The 20,247-nt window shown below is 45.9% G+C and overlaps 1 protein-coding gene across 1 annotated transcript in view; it reads left to right on the top strand.

The window, feature by feature from the left end:
- Window positions 1–20,247, top strand: part of ITGA1 (integrin subunit alpha 1) — a 795,992-nt gene that overhangs the window by 223,824 nt on the left and 551,921 nt on the right. The window lies entirely within an intron of this gene.

A 20,247-nucleotide genomic window follows, 5' to 3' on the forward strand; every position in this document is an offset into this window, starting at 1 on the left:
GGGCCCCGCCGTCTCAAGCACCGCTCAGCTGGGCCCCGCCGTCTCAAGCACCGCTCCGCTGGGCCCTTCCTGTCAAGCACCGCTCCGCTGGGCCCCGCCGTCTCAAGCACCGCTCCGCTGGGCCCTTCCTGTCAAGCACCGCTCCGCTGGGCCCTTCCTGTCAAGCACCGCTCCGCTGGGCCCTTCCTGTCAAGCACGCTCCGCTGGGCCCCGCCGTCTCAAGCACCGCTCCGCTGGGCCCTTCCTGTCAAGCACCGCTCCGCTGGGCCCCGCCGTCTCAAGCACCGCTCCGCTCCGCTGGGCCCTTCCTGTCAAGCACCGCTCCGCTGGGCCCCGCCGTCTCAAGCACCGCTCAGCTGGGCCCCACCGTCTCAAGCACCGCTCCGCTGGGCCCTTCCTGTCAAGCACCGCTCCGCTGGGCCCTTCCTGTCAAGCACCGCTCCGCTGGGCCCCGCCGTCTCAAGCACCGCTCCGCTGGGCCCTTCCTGTCAAGCACCGCTCAGCTGGGCCCCGCTGTCTCAAGCATCGCTCCGCTGGGCCCTTCCTATCAAGCACCGCTCCGCTGGGCCCCGCCGTCTCAAGCACCGCACCGCTGGGCCCTTCCTGTCAAGCACCGCTCAGCTGGGCCCCGCCGTCTCAAGCACCGCTCCGCTGGGCCCTTCCTGTCAAGCACCGCTCCGCTGGGCCCCGCCGTCTCAAGCACCGCTCCGCTGGGCCCTTCCTGTCAAGCACCGCTCCGCTGGGCCCCGCCGTCTCAAGCGCCGCTCCGCTGGGCCCTTCCTGTCAAGCACCGCTCCGCTGGGCCCCGCCGTCTCAAGCACCGCTCCGCTGGGCCCTTCCTGTCAAGCACCGCTCCGCTGGGCCCCGCCGTCTCAAGCACCGCTCCGCTGGGCCCTTCCTGTCAAGCACCGCTCCGCTGGGCCCCGCTGTCTCAAGCACCGCTCAGCTGGGCCCTGCCGTCTCAAGCACCGCTCCGCTGGGCCCTTCCTGTCAAGCACTGCTCCGCTGGGCCCCGCCGTCTCAAGCACCGCTCCGCTGGGCCCTTCCTGTCAAGCACCGCTCAGCTGGGCCCTTCCTGTCAAGCACCGCTCCGCTGGGTCCTTCCTGTCAAGCACCGCTCCGCTGGGCCCCGCCGTCTCAAACACCGCTCCGCTGGGCCCTTCCTGTCAAGCACCGCTCCGCTGGGCCCCGCCGTCTCAAGCACCGCTCAGCTGGGCCCCGCCGTCTCAAGCACCGCTCCGCTGGGCCCTTCCTGTCAAGCACCACTCCGCTGGGCCCTTCCTGTCAAGCACCGCTCCGCTGGGCCCCGCCGTCTCAAGCACCGCTCAGCGGGGCCCCGCCGTCTCAAGCACCGCTCCGCTGGGCCCTTCCTGTCAAGCACCGCTCCGCTGGGCCCTTCCTGTCAAGCACCACTCCGCTGGGCCCCGCCGTCTCAAGCACCGCTCCGCTGGGCCCTTCCTGTCAAGCACCGCTCCGCTGGGCCCTTCCTGTCAAGCACCGCTACGCTGGGCCCCGCCGTCTCAAGCACCGCTCCGCTGGGCCCTTCCTGTCAAGCACCGCTCCGCTGGGCCCCGCCGTCTCAAGCACCGCTGGCCCAATGACAGTGCCGGTTCTGTGTCGTGCTAATGTTCACGCTGCACTCGGGCCACCCTGCCTCCTCCATTGCCTGTGGAGACTGTTATCCACTTGATGGACTGTGACTTTGCACTCCCCTGGATATGACAGTGGGCAAGCCACCCACTGTAGAGACTTGAGAGACTGTGGCTTTGCACTCCCCAGGATATGACAGTGGGCAAGCCACCCACTGTAGAGACTTGAGAGACTGTGGCTTTGCACTCCCCAGGATTGAACAGTGGGCATGGTGGCCCCTTCTTGGATCTGGCGTCGTGGACTCATGTGACTGTGGTGCCCCCCCTTCCCTTCCCCCTGAGGTGCCTGTAGTTTTGTCATCTGATGCCCTTGCAGTGTTCTCTCCAACGGACTCAGGTCTCCTGTATGGGCTTTGCCCATGTGTTGATACACTTTGGCCCACGGACATTTGCAATTTCTGTGACTGTGCGGGACTTTCTGCCTCTATTTCTCGGTCATGCAATGTTTACATTTGGAATTTTTTGCATCATTTTCCTATTTTACCATGTCTTCAATTAACCTATTTTTTACATAAATGCTGTTTCTCACTTTAATCATATCTTTTCGTTATTCCGGGGGGTTTGGGTGGGGTCACTTTGACTTGGTGCTCTGCATTGGTGTGTAGATAGTTGGGGGGTGGGTGTAATGCGTATGTGTGTGCCCGTAACCCTTCCTCCTCCCCCCCTCCCCTGTGTCGTAGGTGCGGTACTCACCGTTGTCGTCTGCGCCGGAGTTCGTACTCGTGGTTGATGAGCAGGTAGACGAGAGCAGGTAGGATGTTCAATTCGGGCTCCATGCTGTCCTCCGTCCTCGTGGAGTGTATAGAGGTGAGCGTTTTCCCGTTCGTAGTCTGTTTCCGCCGTGTTTTTATCGGCGGGGCTCCCGCCCCGGAAAAGGTGGCGGATTGGTGAGTTGTGATAGGGTGGGCGGTACATTGTCTGCCGCCTGCCTGTTGGCGGTGACCGCCGCGCTGTTTGGCGGTCCCGCCGTGGCGGTCGGAGTGTTAAAGTGGCGGGCTCTGTTGCCGGTTCCCGCCAGGGTCAGAATTCCATTTTTTGAACCGCCAGCCTGTTGGCGGGTTGGCCGCCGCTTTATCACCGACCGCCAGGGTCAGAATGACCCCCATAGTCTCTTGAATTGTAAGGTGTGAGCGACCTCTCCCAGCCCAGGAAGACTATTAGTATGCAGGTGGGTACAGATGCCTCTACAATCACACCCAGCCCCTCCTGTGTTGTGAATGTCTGGAAAGTATGCACAAGGTATAACTGTCACTCTGCCCTAGATGTGGATTGGAGGAGTCAGGCTGAAAAACACAGAAAAATGCCCACTTTCTAAACATGTCATACCTAAAACAGTAATGTAAAATCCAGCTACATCAGTAAGCAAGATGTCCCACTACCTTTCTAAACATAGCAAACATGCCTATGCTACTCCTCTCAGATCAGAAATTACCACTTAAATATATATGTATGTATATATATAAGTACAAATATATATATATATGTACATATATATATATATATGTATAGATATATATATATATATATATATAGATATGGGAATTCCCAATGCTCATCTATGAGAGGAGCAGCCCTCACAGTAGTGAAAAACAAAAAAGGAGGATGTTTACCATTACTAGGTCATGAAAAACATAGAGGTACATGTCCTACCTTTTACTTGTACAGCACCCTGCCCATAATAAATTTCCACCTAAAGTAAGAAAATGCATTCATTATTTCTAAAGATTATGTACAGAATAATTAAAAGTAATGTAGTTATATTTGACTAATTATTTACTTTTAGATTATTTTAAATTTCCATAGGTTATTAAAATATTTCATAATTAAATAATGAACCTACTAGTGTTTTCTTTATCTCACATTACATTACAATTAACTATATTTTTAAGAACTTTTATTTTTTAAAATTTAAGTCACTAACTCCATTATTTTTTAATTGAGGGTGATGAAGTACCAGTGGTTGGCCATCTAGGTTGCGAAACGTACTTCAGCTCAGAACTTGAATAATTTACTTCTGTTTGGGGTCCCTTTGTGGCTGTAGTAAATTTAGAAATACATTTTGTAAATAACATTAGGATTACTCTTTTTTGGGTGGGAGCGTACCCCTACCTAAACCTCTCTTTAATCTTAAAGTGTTTACATGTGCCACATTTTGCAGCTAGATTTAATGAAGAGATGAACTTAAGAACAGTCATTGTACTTCAAAGAATATAGCCCACAATGAAGGACACATTACCAAATCCATTAGGACATAGGACAAGATGGGGAAAGAAGAGTATTTGATAGATATCATTCACAATGAAATATACACACATAATTGATAATAATGATATCTAATAATAATGAATAAACAGAGGAATTTGGTGATATAAGTTTATACACTAATGAGTTTTATTAGATTCAGCAATTGGTTATAGCAAACGAGTGCATTAGAGGTACCATTTTATAATTCAACAGGAAATAGGTATTGATTTAGTTTGACACTCATGAACAGAGAGTGCCTTAGGATTGTACACTAAAGTTTTATAATTGGCAAATAAAAACTAGATAAGGGAGTGTCCTTTTGGCTGTTTAGTGCCCATTGTTTATCACAGGAACAAAATACGCCATCATCTGCTACACAATTTGCCGATTTTAATTGAAAGACTATTTAGTTTCTAGCTTGAATGGATGAGAAGTTACTATGAATGCTGCCAAACATGCTGCTGTGCAGTTTCAGGCTATTTGCAAATGTTAATTGGTCACCTGTAGGTTACTCACTGTTTTAATGAGGTGTAGAACTGCAATAATGAGGCTAAACCTTTGCTCAGACTGTGTTATAATATGAAAGAAGACAGAAAAATGAAGCAATACTAACACAAAATCTGCTACATACCATCGCTTACATAGACTTTATTTGAAGCATACATTAGTCAACCCTGCTGCATAATTTGGTCCTCACTTACCACATGATTCCAGTGACCATGACTATGTTTGTAAATTTCAATACCCACCGTGAATGACAGTGTTAAAGGTGTTTGCTTCACATTTTAAACAAAAACTTCTGGCAGCTCAGTATGGGCCTCATTTTGAGTCTGGCCTACAGGACAAGCCCATCTGCCAAACTCCCAATAGGGTGGCGGCCGCCAGAGTGGTGACCACCCTGCCTATTAGGTATTTGCAGATAGTCTGATGCCGATCTCCACCACCGCCAACCTATCAGGATCACGGACCCCAGTGGTGCTGGCGGTCTAACCAACAGGGTCTTAATGTGGCAGTCGGACCACGCCCACGAAGCTGGCGGTCTTAAGACCACCAACCTCGTAATGAGGCCAATAAGTCTTCCATGCCACAACCTTATTAAGCTACCAATACCAGCTGACTTAAAATTTAACTATTTAGGGGAAAAAATCTGACTACCCACACACAGTGCACTTGTAATGCAAGAATCATTTGTAACATGGCATGTACTATAATATGAAAGCATCAATAATGGCAATACATATCACAGAATCAGGAAGTACAACATAAGCCTGTTTGTTTTTGTATATGTTGGAGTTCAAAAGCTGTGGACATAATAGGTGAAGTATAAGTTGAGTTGGTTGTCAGAAATGCAAGCAGTGGTCATTAACCTGGTCTTGCTGTCCTGAAACAATGCTTCTGATTCACTCGTAACCCCGTGAGAATTATCTTTGTTTAGCTCTGCTAACCGCAGTCTAAACTTGAACGATGAACAGATGTAGTTGGATTCCTTTATACATCTTTGTACAATGCTGAATGAGTCTTAATAAATCAGGAAGTTATGTGGTTGGTACTTCTTTCACAAGTATCAATACCTATGTAATGTAGGCCTTGTACTTCCATTTATGTCTACTGCTCAGATCAAGTCCTGTCTAGGTATGAATCTCTCAAACTAGGTTTCTTGTACGTTCTCCAGTGTAGACGTTACCTAGACCTCCGTGCTTTTTCTCTGAAAAATGAAAATGAAAACCAATTTATACAGTGCACACATTGTGCACGCATTGTTGGAAATAGCCCTTTCTGAAGGCTAATCCCCAGTCTTTTTGCCTTCCTCCTTCGTGTTTTCTGACCTTGTGTTTTTTTGGCTTTAGGACTGCAGGCACCTTTCCACTGCTGACCACTGCTAAAGTGCTTTTACTCTTTCCTTAAAATATGGTAACATTGGCTTATTCACAATTAGCAGTTTTCTTTCACTTGTAAGCCCCTAATAATGTGTACTATATGTGCCAGGGCCTGTAAATTAAATGCTACTAGTAGGCCTGCAGCACTTATTGTGCCACCCACTACAGTAGTCTTTCAAACAAGTCTCAGGCCAGTCTGTGGGTGCAGTTTTAAACTGCCATTTCACCCATTTCACAATTTAAAATCACAACTCATGGTGAAGTCGGATTTTAAATTGTAAGTCTGAAAATGCCACTTTTAGAAAGTTGGTGTTTTTTTACTTTAACCATTCTGTGCCTCTACCTGTCTGAATATGTCTGGGGTTGGTGACATCTGGGCTTTTTGCATTCCCTCTAGACAGTCACACACCATGGGAGCTTACGTGTGACTTAATGGGCCTTAATAGGCCATTAACTGTCTTGATGGGGGGGTGAAGCTTAGCAGTGCCTCACTTACACTTGAATGGGGCTGTGCCTCTCCCCACACAAATGGCTTCATAACCTCCTGCAGAGTGTCTGGAGCCGGGGAAGGAAGGGCCTCTTTGAAGTCTCAAAGGCCTCTTTGAAGTCTCTCCTACTTCAAACGCTCATTTAGATATAAGTGCTGGACCCCAAAGCCCACAAAATCACAACTCTACTGGAACAAAGGACATTTTTCCAGGAAGAAGGACTACTGTGCTACCAGGAAGACTGCCACTCTACTACTGCATTGCTGTGTTGGCCTACTGCTTGCTGTGTGCTATCCTGTAGGATGGACTGCCGCTTTGCTACTTACTTTGCTGTGTTGGCCTGCTGCCTGCGGATTCTTGCCTGCAGTGAGAAGGACTGGAATTCTTCTCTACATCCTTGAACTCAAGCTTCTCCAAGAACTTGTTGGCTTTCCCCCTGTTGTCCTGCAGTCTCAGAGACATCAAAGACTGTCTGAAACTCATCAACTACAGCACCTGGACTCTGACATCTGTGAGTCTACCCTCCCAAGTGGTGCCACCCCAGTCCTGGACCCTTGGAGGTGGGCCTAAGGTATTCTGCCTTCTGTGTTTTTTTATCAGAACCACTGCAAAGCAACGTGATGCCCTGCAAAGCCTCACCATGCAGCTGACAACTCCACTGTAATCAACACTGAGCGGTGCAAAGCCTCGCAAACCCTTGCTGCTCAGCTGCCAGCCCATTAGAACCGATGCACAGCAATGCAAGCCCTGCAAAGCCTTGCTGCTCAACTTCCTAGGATCAACGCAAAGCAGCACCAAGCCCCACAAAGTCTCGCTGCACAGCACCCCGAGATCAACTCATAGCGATGCCAAGCCCCACAAAGTCTCACTGCACAGCTTCTCAGAACCGATGCTGGATGACGCGAAGCCTCACAGAGCAACGCCGCTCTGACCATGCACCAGGATTTAAGGTAATGTGTTCACTGGGCCTAAATGGGTCTCTGTAGCTGACCTGTGCTCCATCGTGGTCGGTCCAAACTTTTGATTCTGGTCCAGCGTGACCAGATAACCACTGTTGGTACTTTGCGCCTCTATGTGCTATTTTTACCTAAATCTTTAAAATTCCATATCTCGGGATCTACTTAGTGGAGTTTTGTAGTTTTGGTCTTGTTTTACACAAATAAATATTCTGTATTTTTCTAAGCTGATGTGGAGTATTTTTGTGGTATCTTTCACTGTGTTACTGTAATTAAGTGTTGCACATATACTTTATACATTGCCTCTTAAGCCTGACTGCTCTGCGCCAAGCTACCAGAGGGTGAACACAGGTTAATTTAGGATTTGTGTTTGACTTACCCTGACTAGGACTGTAGTCCCTTCTTGGACAGGGTGCATTCCTCTGCCAACTAGAGACCCACTTTCTAACAGGCATCAAGGCACTTATCTAAAAAACACAGCTTGAAAGAAGTGGAGCAGCAGAAACAAAGAATCCACAGCAGAGTTAATGGGTAAAGAACTACATATTAAGAATGACTGACATAACTTTTTTACATGCAGCAAGTTGAATGTAGAGAAAAGTTATCTTCAGAGATCTGAAAATATTAAAACAAGAGGAGACAGTCGGGCTCACTTATGTGTCAAAAGCGAGCTTGTCATGAAAGAACACCTCAAATTTATTTGTCTTCTTAACTGGAAGTGGACACCCCAGACTGCTGGACACATGCTCTGTGACCAAATGGAGTACTGACAGCCAAAGAGAAGGACCTCAATTTTGTCAGCATTTAATTTTTAATCAGTTAGGTCCTCATTATGACTTTAGCGGTAAATGCCGCCTACCGCCACGGTGATGGCCACCAACATACTGTTGCCGTGGCTACCAGCCGCCAACCGTATTTTGACCATAGACGGCATACCGCCAGAAGGCTGGCGGTATTCTGTCGATGGTTATGGCCGCGAACGGCAGTAAGTTGGCGCTGCTGCCAGCAGCAGCGCCACACCAGAAAAACACTGCCTACCGTATCATGAGCCATGATACGGCCAGGCAGTGTTTTGCTGGCAGATGCTGCTGCTGGCAGCAGCGCTGTGTCCTGTCTCCTGCCAATGGACCCCCCTGCAAGCAGGTAAGTCGGGTTCTCCAACAGAAGAGGGGAGTGGGGGGTGTTGTGTGTGGGGGGGGGTGTCTGTTTATGTATGCGTGCATGCGGGTGTGAGTCATGTGGAATGCGTGCATGAATGAATGAATGTGAGTGTACATGTATGTTGTGTGTTGTGAATGTGTGTGTGCTACAATGTATGTTAGTGTGTGTTGTGGATTGTACGACGGAACACCAACTGTGAAAACAACTAGTGCCTTAACAACGAGGTCGGAACACCGACCTCGTTCTTACTACTAATGATTTTACCACGAATGCCTTAACAACGATATTTTGTTGTAAAGGCATTCCTGATAAAAGCATTACTAATAGGCACCATTCACCCTACATCCCTCACCCCACCCCCCCAACCCCACCCCAAAACCTAAAACCCCCTAACCCCCACCCCCTACCCAAAAGCAAAAACACCCCACCCCCCCAACCCCACCCCAAAACCTAAAACCCCCTAACCCCCCACCCCTCCCCAAAACCAAAAACGCCCAACCCCCCCAACCCCACCTCAAAACCTAAAACCCCCTAACCCCCACCCCCTCCCCAAAACCAAAAACGCCCAACCCCCCCAACCCCACCCTAAAACCCCCTAACCCCCACCCCCTCCCCAAAACCTAAACCCACCACTTACCTTAGTCGACCCCTTTTCACCTGCATCGTCCTCCTTCGCCAAAACCCTTCTTTGTACCTTAACCATGAATGTTTGTTGTTCAGAACATACGTAGTTAAGGCACAAAATAACGGAGTCGTGGTTTAAAAAAGCGTTGTTGCGCTTTCGGTAACCACGACTTTCGTAAAAAAAAAGTCGGAATAAAGGATGTTTCCCTGTGTTGAGGGGTGTGGATATGTATGTGTGCATGAGTGGGTGGATGTGGGTATGCATGTGTGTATGAGTGTGTATGTGTGCGCGTGTGGGTGTCTGGATGTCGGGGTTGGGAGCGGGAGGACTCTGGGGAGCAGGATGAGGGCGGGGGAGACCCCTATCAGTGGCAGGGAAGGAATTCCCTCGCACTGATAGAGCCTACCGCCATAGTGTTTGGGGCGGTAGATTTGCCACGAAAACCATGACGTAGGCGGGGTCATAATCCCGATGGTGAAATTGTGACGGCCGCCTGGCTGGAGACCGAAGTCTCCAGCCCGGAGGCTGTTACCACCCTGGTGGACGGAGTGGTATATTGGCGGTTTGGCTTGAGCCAAACCGCCAATGTCATAATTTGGGAAAAGGTACCGCCAGCCTGTTGGCAGTACCTTTCCCCAAATTACCACCATCCGCCAGGGTCGTAATGACCCTCTTAGTCTTCATCCAGTTACTGATTTCTGACATGGAGCAACCAGATTCACCTTCTCTGCAATGATCTGCTTATCATCCACATAAGACAAACCCGAAAACAAAAAGACTGAATCAGCTTGACCAGAGATGATAGATTGTAAATAGAGTAGGACTCAAGGGCAAACCCTAAAGAACTCCACAGGGTAAGCAAAATGGTTTGGAAGTGAACTGACCAGACATCAACAGAAAGAACCCTATCAGATTGAAATGACCCTACTAAACTAAGGGGCATATTTATACTTAGTTTGCGTCATTTTAGCGCCATTTATTTTGATGCTAAAATTGTGCAAACTTAACTCCATATTTATATTGTGACGCTAGACCCATCTAGTATCAAAATATAGGAGTTAGCATCATATTGTGGATGCGCCAAACTACCTGGCACTAATTTGATGCAAGGTAGGCACTCCCGTCCACAATATGACGCTAAACCCCTAACACCTTATTTATACTCCGGTGCAAAAATGACATGCACGGAGTAGGCAGACCCAAATAATGGCGCTAAACCTGCTTAGCGCCATTATTTAGCACCTGAGTCTGACCAGGCGTTAGGGGACCTGTGGACCCATTTCAATGGCTAAACACCACAAAATGTGCCCACAGATGTCCACTCCAAGCACCAGGTACACCCCCACCCACACTTGAGGGACACCATAGGATGGGGGACCCCATCCTGGGTAAGTATTTGTGAGTATTATTATTATTTTTTCTGTGCCACTGGGGGCCCCTTACATGGGCTCCCCTGCCTGGCACTGGGTGTATGGCCTGGCCCAGGGGACACTGGTCCCCTGGGCTGGCCATTGGGGTGGTGGGGACAGGAGTCATGTTTGGGTGGTAGTGTGTCAGAAAATGACACTAGGCTGGTTAGCGGCACATTTATTGCCGCTAACCAGCCTAGTGTCATTTCTGAACCACTAGTGCCTTTTCCTCTCTCCCCATCCCCCCTCCCAGCTAGCGTCTTTTCTTTAGACGCTACTCTGTCCTTTGTGCCACCATGCGCCATTCCATAATTATGGCACTCCGCTGGCGCTATGGAATGGCGCAAGCATGCGCTATGGATTTTGCCCCAAAACTGCATTAGTGCAGTTGTGCAGCCAAATCCATAAAAATGGGCTGAAAGGCTTTATTTTTAATCCCAAGCTGTGAGAGACAAGATATTAGTAATGAAGGGGAGACTAAACCTATCCTGAAACATGCTTCTTTGGAAAACAAGTTGATCAAAATGCAGTTGAATATGTTATCAAAGAGATATGTTTCAAGAAATTTCTTACAAGACATTTTAGCAACATCCTATCAGTTTTAAGGTAGTAACATTTGTGCTGACATTGTCCAAAAGTCATATTGAGTATCAAGACATCAAAACTGTGCACCCACCTCCCTACCCCCCAAAGCTCCTCAACCCACAGTAGTAATACATGATGTTTTGCACTTGTTGAACTAATTCCAATGGCAGTAGTATGAGTCTTTTTGTAGCTTTGACATCCTCACTACTCTCCACCCCCTGACAGGGCCTCTGAATTTCAGTTCATTTACAGAGCTTGATGTATTTCAGCACATGATAGACCAGGTTTACTACTTCGAAAACAAATCATCAGAGTTTTACAGACTACATTAAACTGCTCCCTATCCTCTCATAGTGTGTATGAAAGCATTTCCATTGCCATCAGGATCCAGAGTCCCCTGAACCATTTCAGGATGTCAAGTGCTTCTGTCTTTTCCAGTGTGCAGGTTTTTCCTGTTCTGCTGTCAGGGACCTCTGCTGTCACTGTCCAGTCCCAGAGCTAGGCTTTCCTAGTTCTCTGGTCTAGGGCCCAAAATTGTTATTGAGGGTTCCTTGGGTGTTGGCAGTCCCAGCTTCTTTTAAATATAACGTAACACTTCTATCTAGTATGTTTCAATTATTGGACATGACCATCATTTGTGCACTTCTGAACCCTCCATTCTACAGCCGCTCCAACTGTTATCATCTAAATTTTGAAATACACTTTGCATTGTCCTTTTGTGAGGTGGCAATCATACATGACCTTGTACCACTCTTTGTTCCTCTGGACACTAAAAGATATTTTCGGAATGTCCTTTCAGAATTGTTCCCACTTTCATGCATATAGGGTCACTTGTAACTGTAGGGAATAGTTTCTCGCACTGCTCAGATGGATGATATAGGGATTTCATAACTGGGAAAAAGGTTTTCATATGTGTTAGAAATGGGATCTCTAGTTGGCAAGGGTTTGCACCCAGTCCAAGTAGGAACCCTCACTCTAGTTAGGGTAAGGGAGTCACACTGCTAAGATAACCCCTACGCACAATCTTGGTAGCTTGGCACAAGCATTCTAGCTTATCTCAGAGGCAATGTGTAAAGTGTTGTACACACACACAGTAACACATTGAAAACACCACAAAAGTATTTCACACCAGTTTAGAAAAATAGTAAATATTTATCTGGGTAAAAATCCAACATACACTTGTAAAGATACACATTTTCAAAGATTAAGGGGGTCATTATGACCCCGGCGGTCGGCGTAAATATGGGGGAAAGTACTGCCAGCAGGCTGGCGTTACTTTTCTCCATATTATGACACTGGTGGTTTGGCTAAAGCCAAACTGCCAATGTACCACACCGACCACCACGGTGGTAACAACCGCCAGCTGGAGACTTCACTCTCCAGCCGGGCGGCCGTCACTTGCCGTCTGCGGGATTATGACCCCGTCTACCGCCATGGTTTTGTGGCATCCTTACCACCACGAAAACCATGGCAGTAGGCACTATCAGTTAAAGGGAATCCCTTCCACACTCCAGGGGGTTAGGGGACTGCTTTGTGTGAGGACAGGCACTGCCCTATTCAGGTGCAAGTGTCAGCTCCTCCCACTACTCTAGCGCAGAAAGACCCATCAGCCTGGTGATGGGCCATCAGGGTATGCACACCTCAGCTCCCTTTGTGTGACTATCTAGAATGAATACACAAACAGCCCAACTGTCATCATGAATTTCTAAAAGTGGCATTTCCAAACTTACCATTAAAAAACTAACATCACAAAAAGATGTAGTTTTAAACTGTGAGTTCAGAGACCCCAAACTCCACATCTCTATCTGCTCCCAATGGAAAATTATGCTTAAAAGATATTTCAAGGCAATCTCCATGTTACCCCATGGGAGAGATAGACCTTTATCAGTAGTTCACTACCAGGACATGTAAAACTCACCAGTACATGTCCTACCTTTTAAATACACTGCACCCTGCCTCTGGGGCTGCCTTGGTCCTATTTTAGGGGTGACTTCAATGCAGTAAAAGGGAAGGTTTGGGCCTAGCAAGTGGGTGCACTTGCCAGGTCAATATGCCAGTGTAAAATTGCACACACAGGCACTGCAATGGCAGGCGTGAGACGTTTGCAGGGCTACTCATGTGGGTGGCACATCCAGTGCTGCATTCCCACTAGTAGTATTTGATTTGCAGGCATTGTGCACATCTCGTGCACTATATTAGACATTCACTAGTAAATGAAATATGCCAATCATGGATAAACCAATCACCAATACATTTTAGACTGAGAGTATATGCACTTTAGTACTGGTTATCACTGGTAAAGTGCCCAAAGTCCTTCAGCCAACCAAAAAAAGTCAGAAGAAATGGGAGGAAGAAGGCAAATATTCCCTGGATAACTATTCAAAGAGAACCAGGTCCAACAACATGTTAGTTCTCTAGTCCCTGCCTGTTTATTCTGTGGAGAGATGGCCCAGTGACTAATTGGAAATATTTGTGACCTTTTTCATTCATTTATCTATTTTGCATTTTGGATAAGGAAATGGGGCCGTATTATGATGAGCTTTTTAGGGACTGAGTCAAGCACCTTTTATATGTGCCAGCAGAGTGTAAAGTGATAAAAATGTGTTCCAATTTTTCTCTGACACAGTACTTTATTTTCATATAGAGCAGATCGGAAAAAGTGGGCAAGGTATGCATCATTTTCTGTCACAGCTATGCACCTTAAAAATAAAGCACTAACTCAGAGAAATATAGGGCTAAATAAATTCACTTTCTGCCCTGCAGGTGCATAAAGCACTCACTAGTCTTTGTGTTGCTTCTACATTTCTTGAGCAAACATTCAAAGGGTATTCTCGGGTAGACAATGGTATGGTAGGAATGTTTAGTCCTCCCAATGATTTTTTTAATGCAGCCCTTTTCCTTTAATGAAAATTGGATGCCTTTTAAATAAAACAGTTCATTACAACCAACCATATATATATATTTTTTTAGAACTGACATATTAGCATACAAGTTGGTTCTTAAAATTATTTACTGCTCGCAAAAAATACTACTCGCAAATTGAGACTAGTATTTTGCGAGCAGTAAATAGTACTTCTGGACTTATATGTCTGTTAGTTACAATAGAAAAGATAAACATTGGTGGCTCGATTTAGAAAGAGCCTTTGCAGTCATAACGGAGGCTCTGCAATCATGGCAGAGCCTCTGCACTTGAGGCAGAATCCCCTCAATCAGAAACTGCAGTGCGGAGATTCCACCATGAGTGTGGAGACTCTGCCACGAATGCGGAGCGTCTGCAACAACTGCGGAGGCTCTTTGTGGATCAGGCCCTGGCTCTGTGAATAAAACTACACTTCTTAAGCGGTGCTCCCCCAGGTCCTTGACCCTTGACTGGCATCAGAGAGGACTCCTTCCTGTCTAACTGAAGATTGGCTTTACCAGAACTGACGGCGAGTGACGTAAAGCCTCACAGATCGCTTCAAAAAGCTGCACCAATTCCAATGCAGATTGATGCCAAGCCCCTCAGAGCCAGGCAGCTCCTATTTGATGACTTCATAGGATCTGACACTGAGTGAGGCAAAGCCTTGCAGCAGAGCTGTAAGCTTCAGCATAACCGAAGCCTCGCAATCCAAAGCCTTGCAAAGAAATGCTGTGCAGACCTCGCATCAAGGAGATAAGAAACAACTCCTAACATGCCAAACTCAGTCCTGTGCCCAGCCTGTGTTTCATCGGTTTCAGACTGAACTTATGTTTTTGTGCCTGTCAGCATGACGAGATACCCAAAGTTGGCACTTTTTGCTTCTCTATGCTATTTTCAATACAAAATTTAAAATTACATGCAATAACTCCTATTCTACTGACTGGAACATTGTCTTTCTGGTATCATTGTATTTATTAAAATGTACTTTATTTTTCTGAATTGGTTTGGGATTTTTCTTGTGTTGTTATATAAATACTTTGCACATGGCCTCTAATTTAAGCCTGATTGCTTTTGTGTCAAGCTAAGAAAGGATTAAGCACAGGTTAATTTAGTGACTTTTCTGTTTCACTCTGACAAAAGACTGTGGTTGTTGCCTGAGTGGGGTTTCCACCCCCTTCACCCAATAACCCAATTTCTCCCAGGTGGTTTTCTTTAACAAGGGTAGTATGGCCTCTGACCAAACCAAGCTAATATGGCTGCTCTCAGGCAATATAAGTATTTATTTCCAGTTGATTGGTGGAATAAACTGTAAATGGGGCACTGTTGGCCACATAATTAGCTTTTGTCCATGTAGGATTTACAGGATTAGTGCCCTGGATCTCATAACTACAAGATTTATGAATTATCGATTAATGGAAGGCCATGGTCTCTGTTCACTTATCCCTGCAGGAGGAGAAGCCACCAAGTGTAGCTGACACTTGGCAGTGGGAAAACAAGGGTGTTCTGCATGCACACCAACACACTCTTCCAGGTTTTTTCCTGTTGGCTTCCTCTGAGTGGCTCTTGCTGCTGTCAGAGGGCCGACTTCCACTACGAGATCCACCCACTTCATGCTGCACTTACCGTGGCTCCCAGGAACGCGTGAGGTCGCTGTCAGATCTTCGCTCCCTCAAGATGGCCGCCCTTCACTTGTGTCCTGCTAACTAAGTGCTCGGCTTGTTGTTCCAGTGATTCCTCATGTAATGCTAGTCATCAGTGATACAGGGTATGCTATGCCTGTGATCTTTACGAGGGTATTTAATGCATATTTAAGTGAGGGGGATTCATTTTGCTAGTTCTAATGCATCATATTCGAAGTTTAGTTTAGGAGTTGTGTGCTAGAGCATCCACATTGCCACAACCCTGCCCATGCCACCATTCCTACACTATTTTAACCTGATGCGAGGGTGCTTAGATTCAGTTAAAATACTAATGCTTGCTTTTCAGTACCCTTGGTTTTTTGGAGCTTGATGTCTTCATTCTGCAGGTTATCTTATAGGGTCCATCTTCAGAATAGTATCCTTTGCTCCCAAAAATGCACAGTATTACATCTGGGTGTACTCTTACTATTTACAATATTTATAGGTGCTATTATATATCGCAAACTATGCATGTTTATACGGGCTGCTATATTAAAAGTATGTATTCTGAAATACGCTACAGTATAAAAGGGAACAAAATGATCTCAAGCCTTACTCTTATGAGAACAACCATTCCTCCGATTTCAAGCTTTTGTTAAAGCAATCTCCTATTGTCTCTTCATCATGGTGCACAATGTTCTGATGCTCTCTAGCCATGTCCTTGCTCTCCGAAGACCAATAAACATAAGAATTCATTATACTTAACGTTTCCTTGTTTTATTTAAATCGACAATGTAGAAAAAAGGCACCATCAGTTTTTTTTAAACATTTTTGGATTTCAAATGTTTAAGCACTCAAAATGCCATTACTCTGAATTGTTGACAGATAGTTAAAAGATAACTCTCAACTGTGGACATACAAGACTATAAAATATCTATACCTTGCTTCTAGTTTAATCCACACTGTGCCATTAACTAAATCCAATTGAAATGGCTACTATAGTCGACTAAAAAATGATGATCCAATTTTCTAATATTGCCATAACCAACTTACAATGCATATGTGTGATGGGTACATTTTTACAATGTTGATTTATTGTGCAAGTCCAAAGTTTGTCATTTTTGTAAGGGCGTGGTGAAGCTATGTGCAACTACTCTAATAAGGCACCTCGAAAATACACAGGAAGCAGATGCTAGTTGGGTACCTTCATATTCATTGACTCTGCTGAAAAATGCTTGTGCAAGACACTGCATGAGAAAATGTGCGGCCTGAAGTCATGAGAACTGACCTCAAGGCCTCATAACTTTTAGGTATGGCGTTAGCCATGACATTTTGATTTTACTAATAGTATAAAAGTAAACGTGTATAATACACATTCTTATAGGGCGGTCACCCAGCCTTCTTCATCTATTGGTCAGTTGTTGTGTCATCCATCTTTGATTCCACCCACTACATACAGCATGGGGCAAACGATCAGTCCTCTTGAGTTATCCCCGCCCTTCAATGTGAGTGACATAATTCTGCTTGTACATACAATGAATTTACACCAAAAAAATTGTCACCTTCAGTGCATGGAACCGTGCTATGTTTTACTGTTCTAAAATAATCTATTTTGCTTTACTCTGTGAGGGCCCGGCAGCTTTACCAATACTGTTACCGGCCCCCCGTTGTTGCCTGCAGTGCACATATCCTACATCAGCATGGCAAGCACTGAACATTTTTTAATAAGTTTTAATAAGGCGCGGCTCCTCTGTGGAGGAGCATTGCCTCCCGCCAGCAGCAGCTGCAAAACTTTTACAATAAAGCAATAATAAACTAGAGGGCAGATTTATGGAAAGTGGCGATGCACCGAGTGCAGCACCACTTTCCCTGCACCCCTTAGTGCCCCCCTACCGCCACCATGTATGCACCGTATTTAAAATATGGTGCACCATGGCGCAGGGTAGGGGGCAGTAGCATCATTTCTCATGAAAATATTGGCGCTACTCCTGCAGTACATAGGATCCCATTCTAAAGAATGGAAGCCCCCTTTTAATGCCTGCTCTTGAGGAAGCATTAAAAGTGCCCTATAAAATGGCGCAAGGAAATCTCATAGATTTCCCTGCTCCATTTTTCCAGCTCCCCTGTCGGGGGGAACATCCCCTTTGCATACATTACAGGCAAAATGTAGTGCAAAGGGTTACAGAGTGGGGCAATGCATGCATTGCACCACTCTGTAAATACTGCGCAGCAATTTCAGCCTCGTTGGGCCACATTGACATAAAAAATAATGATGTTAATGTGCCTCAAGGTGGCGCTAGGGGACTCTAAATATGCACCTATGTTCATTATTGTTTTATTGTAGAAGGGGCGTGGCCAAGGGCTGTGGCGAGCACAGACGGGGAGTGCTCAGCACTCCCCCTCAGTGTGCATGTATGTTTGGCCAGCCATCTCGGCTCGGATGGCTAACTAAGCTCTGTCCAACCTGGCACTGCGTTGCCGAGTTGGAGAGTGCAGGAAGACACACCCGACCAATCCGAACGCTGCTGTTTTGCTGCCAGTAGCTTGACAGCAGCGTTCAGATTGCAAGCAGGGCAGACAGGGAGCCTGTGCCTGCAGCATGCAGCGAAGGAAAGAGGAGCTGCATGGTGGTGGCGATTCAGGTAATTTTTGTTTTTTTTATTAATTTTTCTCCCCACCCCCACCCCCCCGCCATGTGCCGCAACCCGCTCCTGGTTTTCATCACATCCACGTTGGATGCCCATGCTTGAGCAAACACGCACAGTCACCCTTTTTTCAATTGGATTCCAATAAAACCCTAGTACAGAAACATTCAAAGTCTGCCTGTGTATGAATGAAATAAAGGTTTACCAAAACATTTTTTTAAACATAGAAAAAGTTAGTATGCTGTCAGCAAATGCCAAAGCATTTGTTAATGCCAATATGGCTTTACGGGGGTCCTAGTATTACACTGTGATAAGGTCAGGTGACAGGTAGTCTGTTACACGGAATCTCGCAGCAGGAGGAAACAGAACAGAAAATTTGCACTGTGAGAATCCATGTTAGATGCTATTGGGAGGGTTTATTTATTGTATGGACAATTGTACATTTTTATCAATTTGTAATTGGATGACTGTGTATCAGATGTTTGTTTTGAGTAGACCTGGGCGAAATCTAAATTACACGGGTGGAATTTCCATAATTTAGAGAATTATAAATACACATGCGAAATTCCCTAAATTATGTAATTTTGCACTTTTTGTAATTATGTGCTATCCAGGTTAAAAATGTAGTACAAAATGTGCCATTCACTGAAAATGCATGTAAATAAGAGAAAACAAGTGGCTGTTGTTCACAATCCACATGTCAAAAAGGGACACTGTGTTTAGCAATAACTCACAAACCTGAGATTTAAAAATACCTGCTGAAAAGTTCTTTCTGGCCCAGCCTTCAGGAAGCCATTAAAACGTCAAGCTAAATCTTGTAATTAATGTTCTCGCTAGAGAGAGATATCAGCATTTTGTCCAGTGGCAGTTTTTACGTCGCCATAAAGTAGCCCAGAGGGTTAATGTGCCTGCTGCAAAGAACAGAACTATATTTTATGTGGATAGCTGAGTGGATTAGTAAAGCCGGCCTTTACCAGTGCTTTAAAACCAATAAAGTGTATGTGGGAGGGACTATCGAGCGATGGAGGGCACTTTTGCTGGGTGATAGTGAGGGGATCCGAGGAGGGGGTCACGGGGTGGATGCGCCAAAAAAAGATCGTTGCACCGGGCACTGCCAGCACTAAAGTCAGTCCTGTGTGTACAGCTGTATGAAAATGAGTGACAGGGCTTGTACACCAATCACTTCATTTTCCCTTTTCTATTTTTATAGGTGACCTTTTTTCTTCACTTGTCTTTTCTTTCTGTTTTTTAGAGGACCTGCAAATCCCCAATGTGCCAGTGGGCTGTATGCTTGCCTCACATTTCATTTGCAGTGCACCACATGCCAAGCAGCCAATGCTTCTAAACCATGGCTGGCTGGTATTTTCTGTACTGCATCATTATTTTACTGCTCTAAGATGGCACCATCTCGGACATCTTGGATCAGTGCAGCAACAGTACTCTATACACTATACCATTGCAAGATGACTGAGCACTACAATGTTTAATTTTGTACTTACCTTTTACTACCAGCACGTTTGCCACAATTATGAGTGACATTTTCGTCATTTTTCTACTTCTATACTTTTAGTTTATCTTGACTATGATTGTTGAGTATTTGTGTGCTTTATTGTCAATAGGCGCATGACTGAATGAACAAATGACTCAGGAGTGATGAATAGATGGATGAATTCAAGGATGCTTGATAGTGGGTATGCATGACTAGGTAATGAGTAACCACCAAAGAGGCACTTACAATTATGAGCCACACCAATGCCTTTAAAGAAAAAAAAGTTTACGTCATACTCATGCCAGTTTTATATTAGTACGAGTACCATATCAGAAACTGCAACACACGCATACGGGGTTTAGGATTGAACCATTATTGCTTTGAACATTTTAAATTCATTAACTGGATCTGGTATAAATGTCACCGACATATTAAGGGACCAATACCACATAACCTCACAGCAGACCTAAAGTCCTAGTGTGCGTAGCTAATCCAGACCTGGGATTTGTAGTTCTGTTTATCCAATTACAAAATAGGACTACAACCCCAGAATGCAATCAGTAATCCTGGACCGGATGAGCTATTTACCATCAGACCTGGG

This window comes from Pleurodeles waltl, chromosome 1_1 (assembly GCF_031143425.1).
Source record: "Pleurodeles waltl isolate 20211129_DDA chromosome 1_1, aPleWal1.hap1.20221129, whole genome shotgun sequence".
Taxonomy (NCBI): domain Eukaryota; kingdom Metazoa; phylum Chordata; class Amphibia; order Caudata; family Salamandridae; genus Pleurodeles; species Pleurodeles waltl.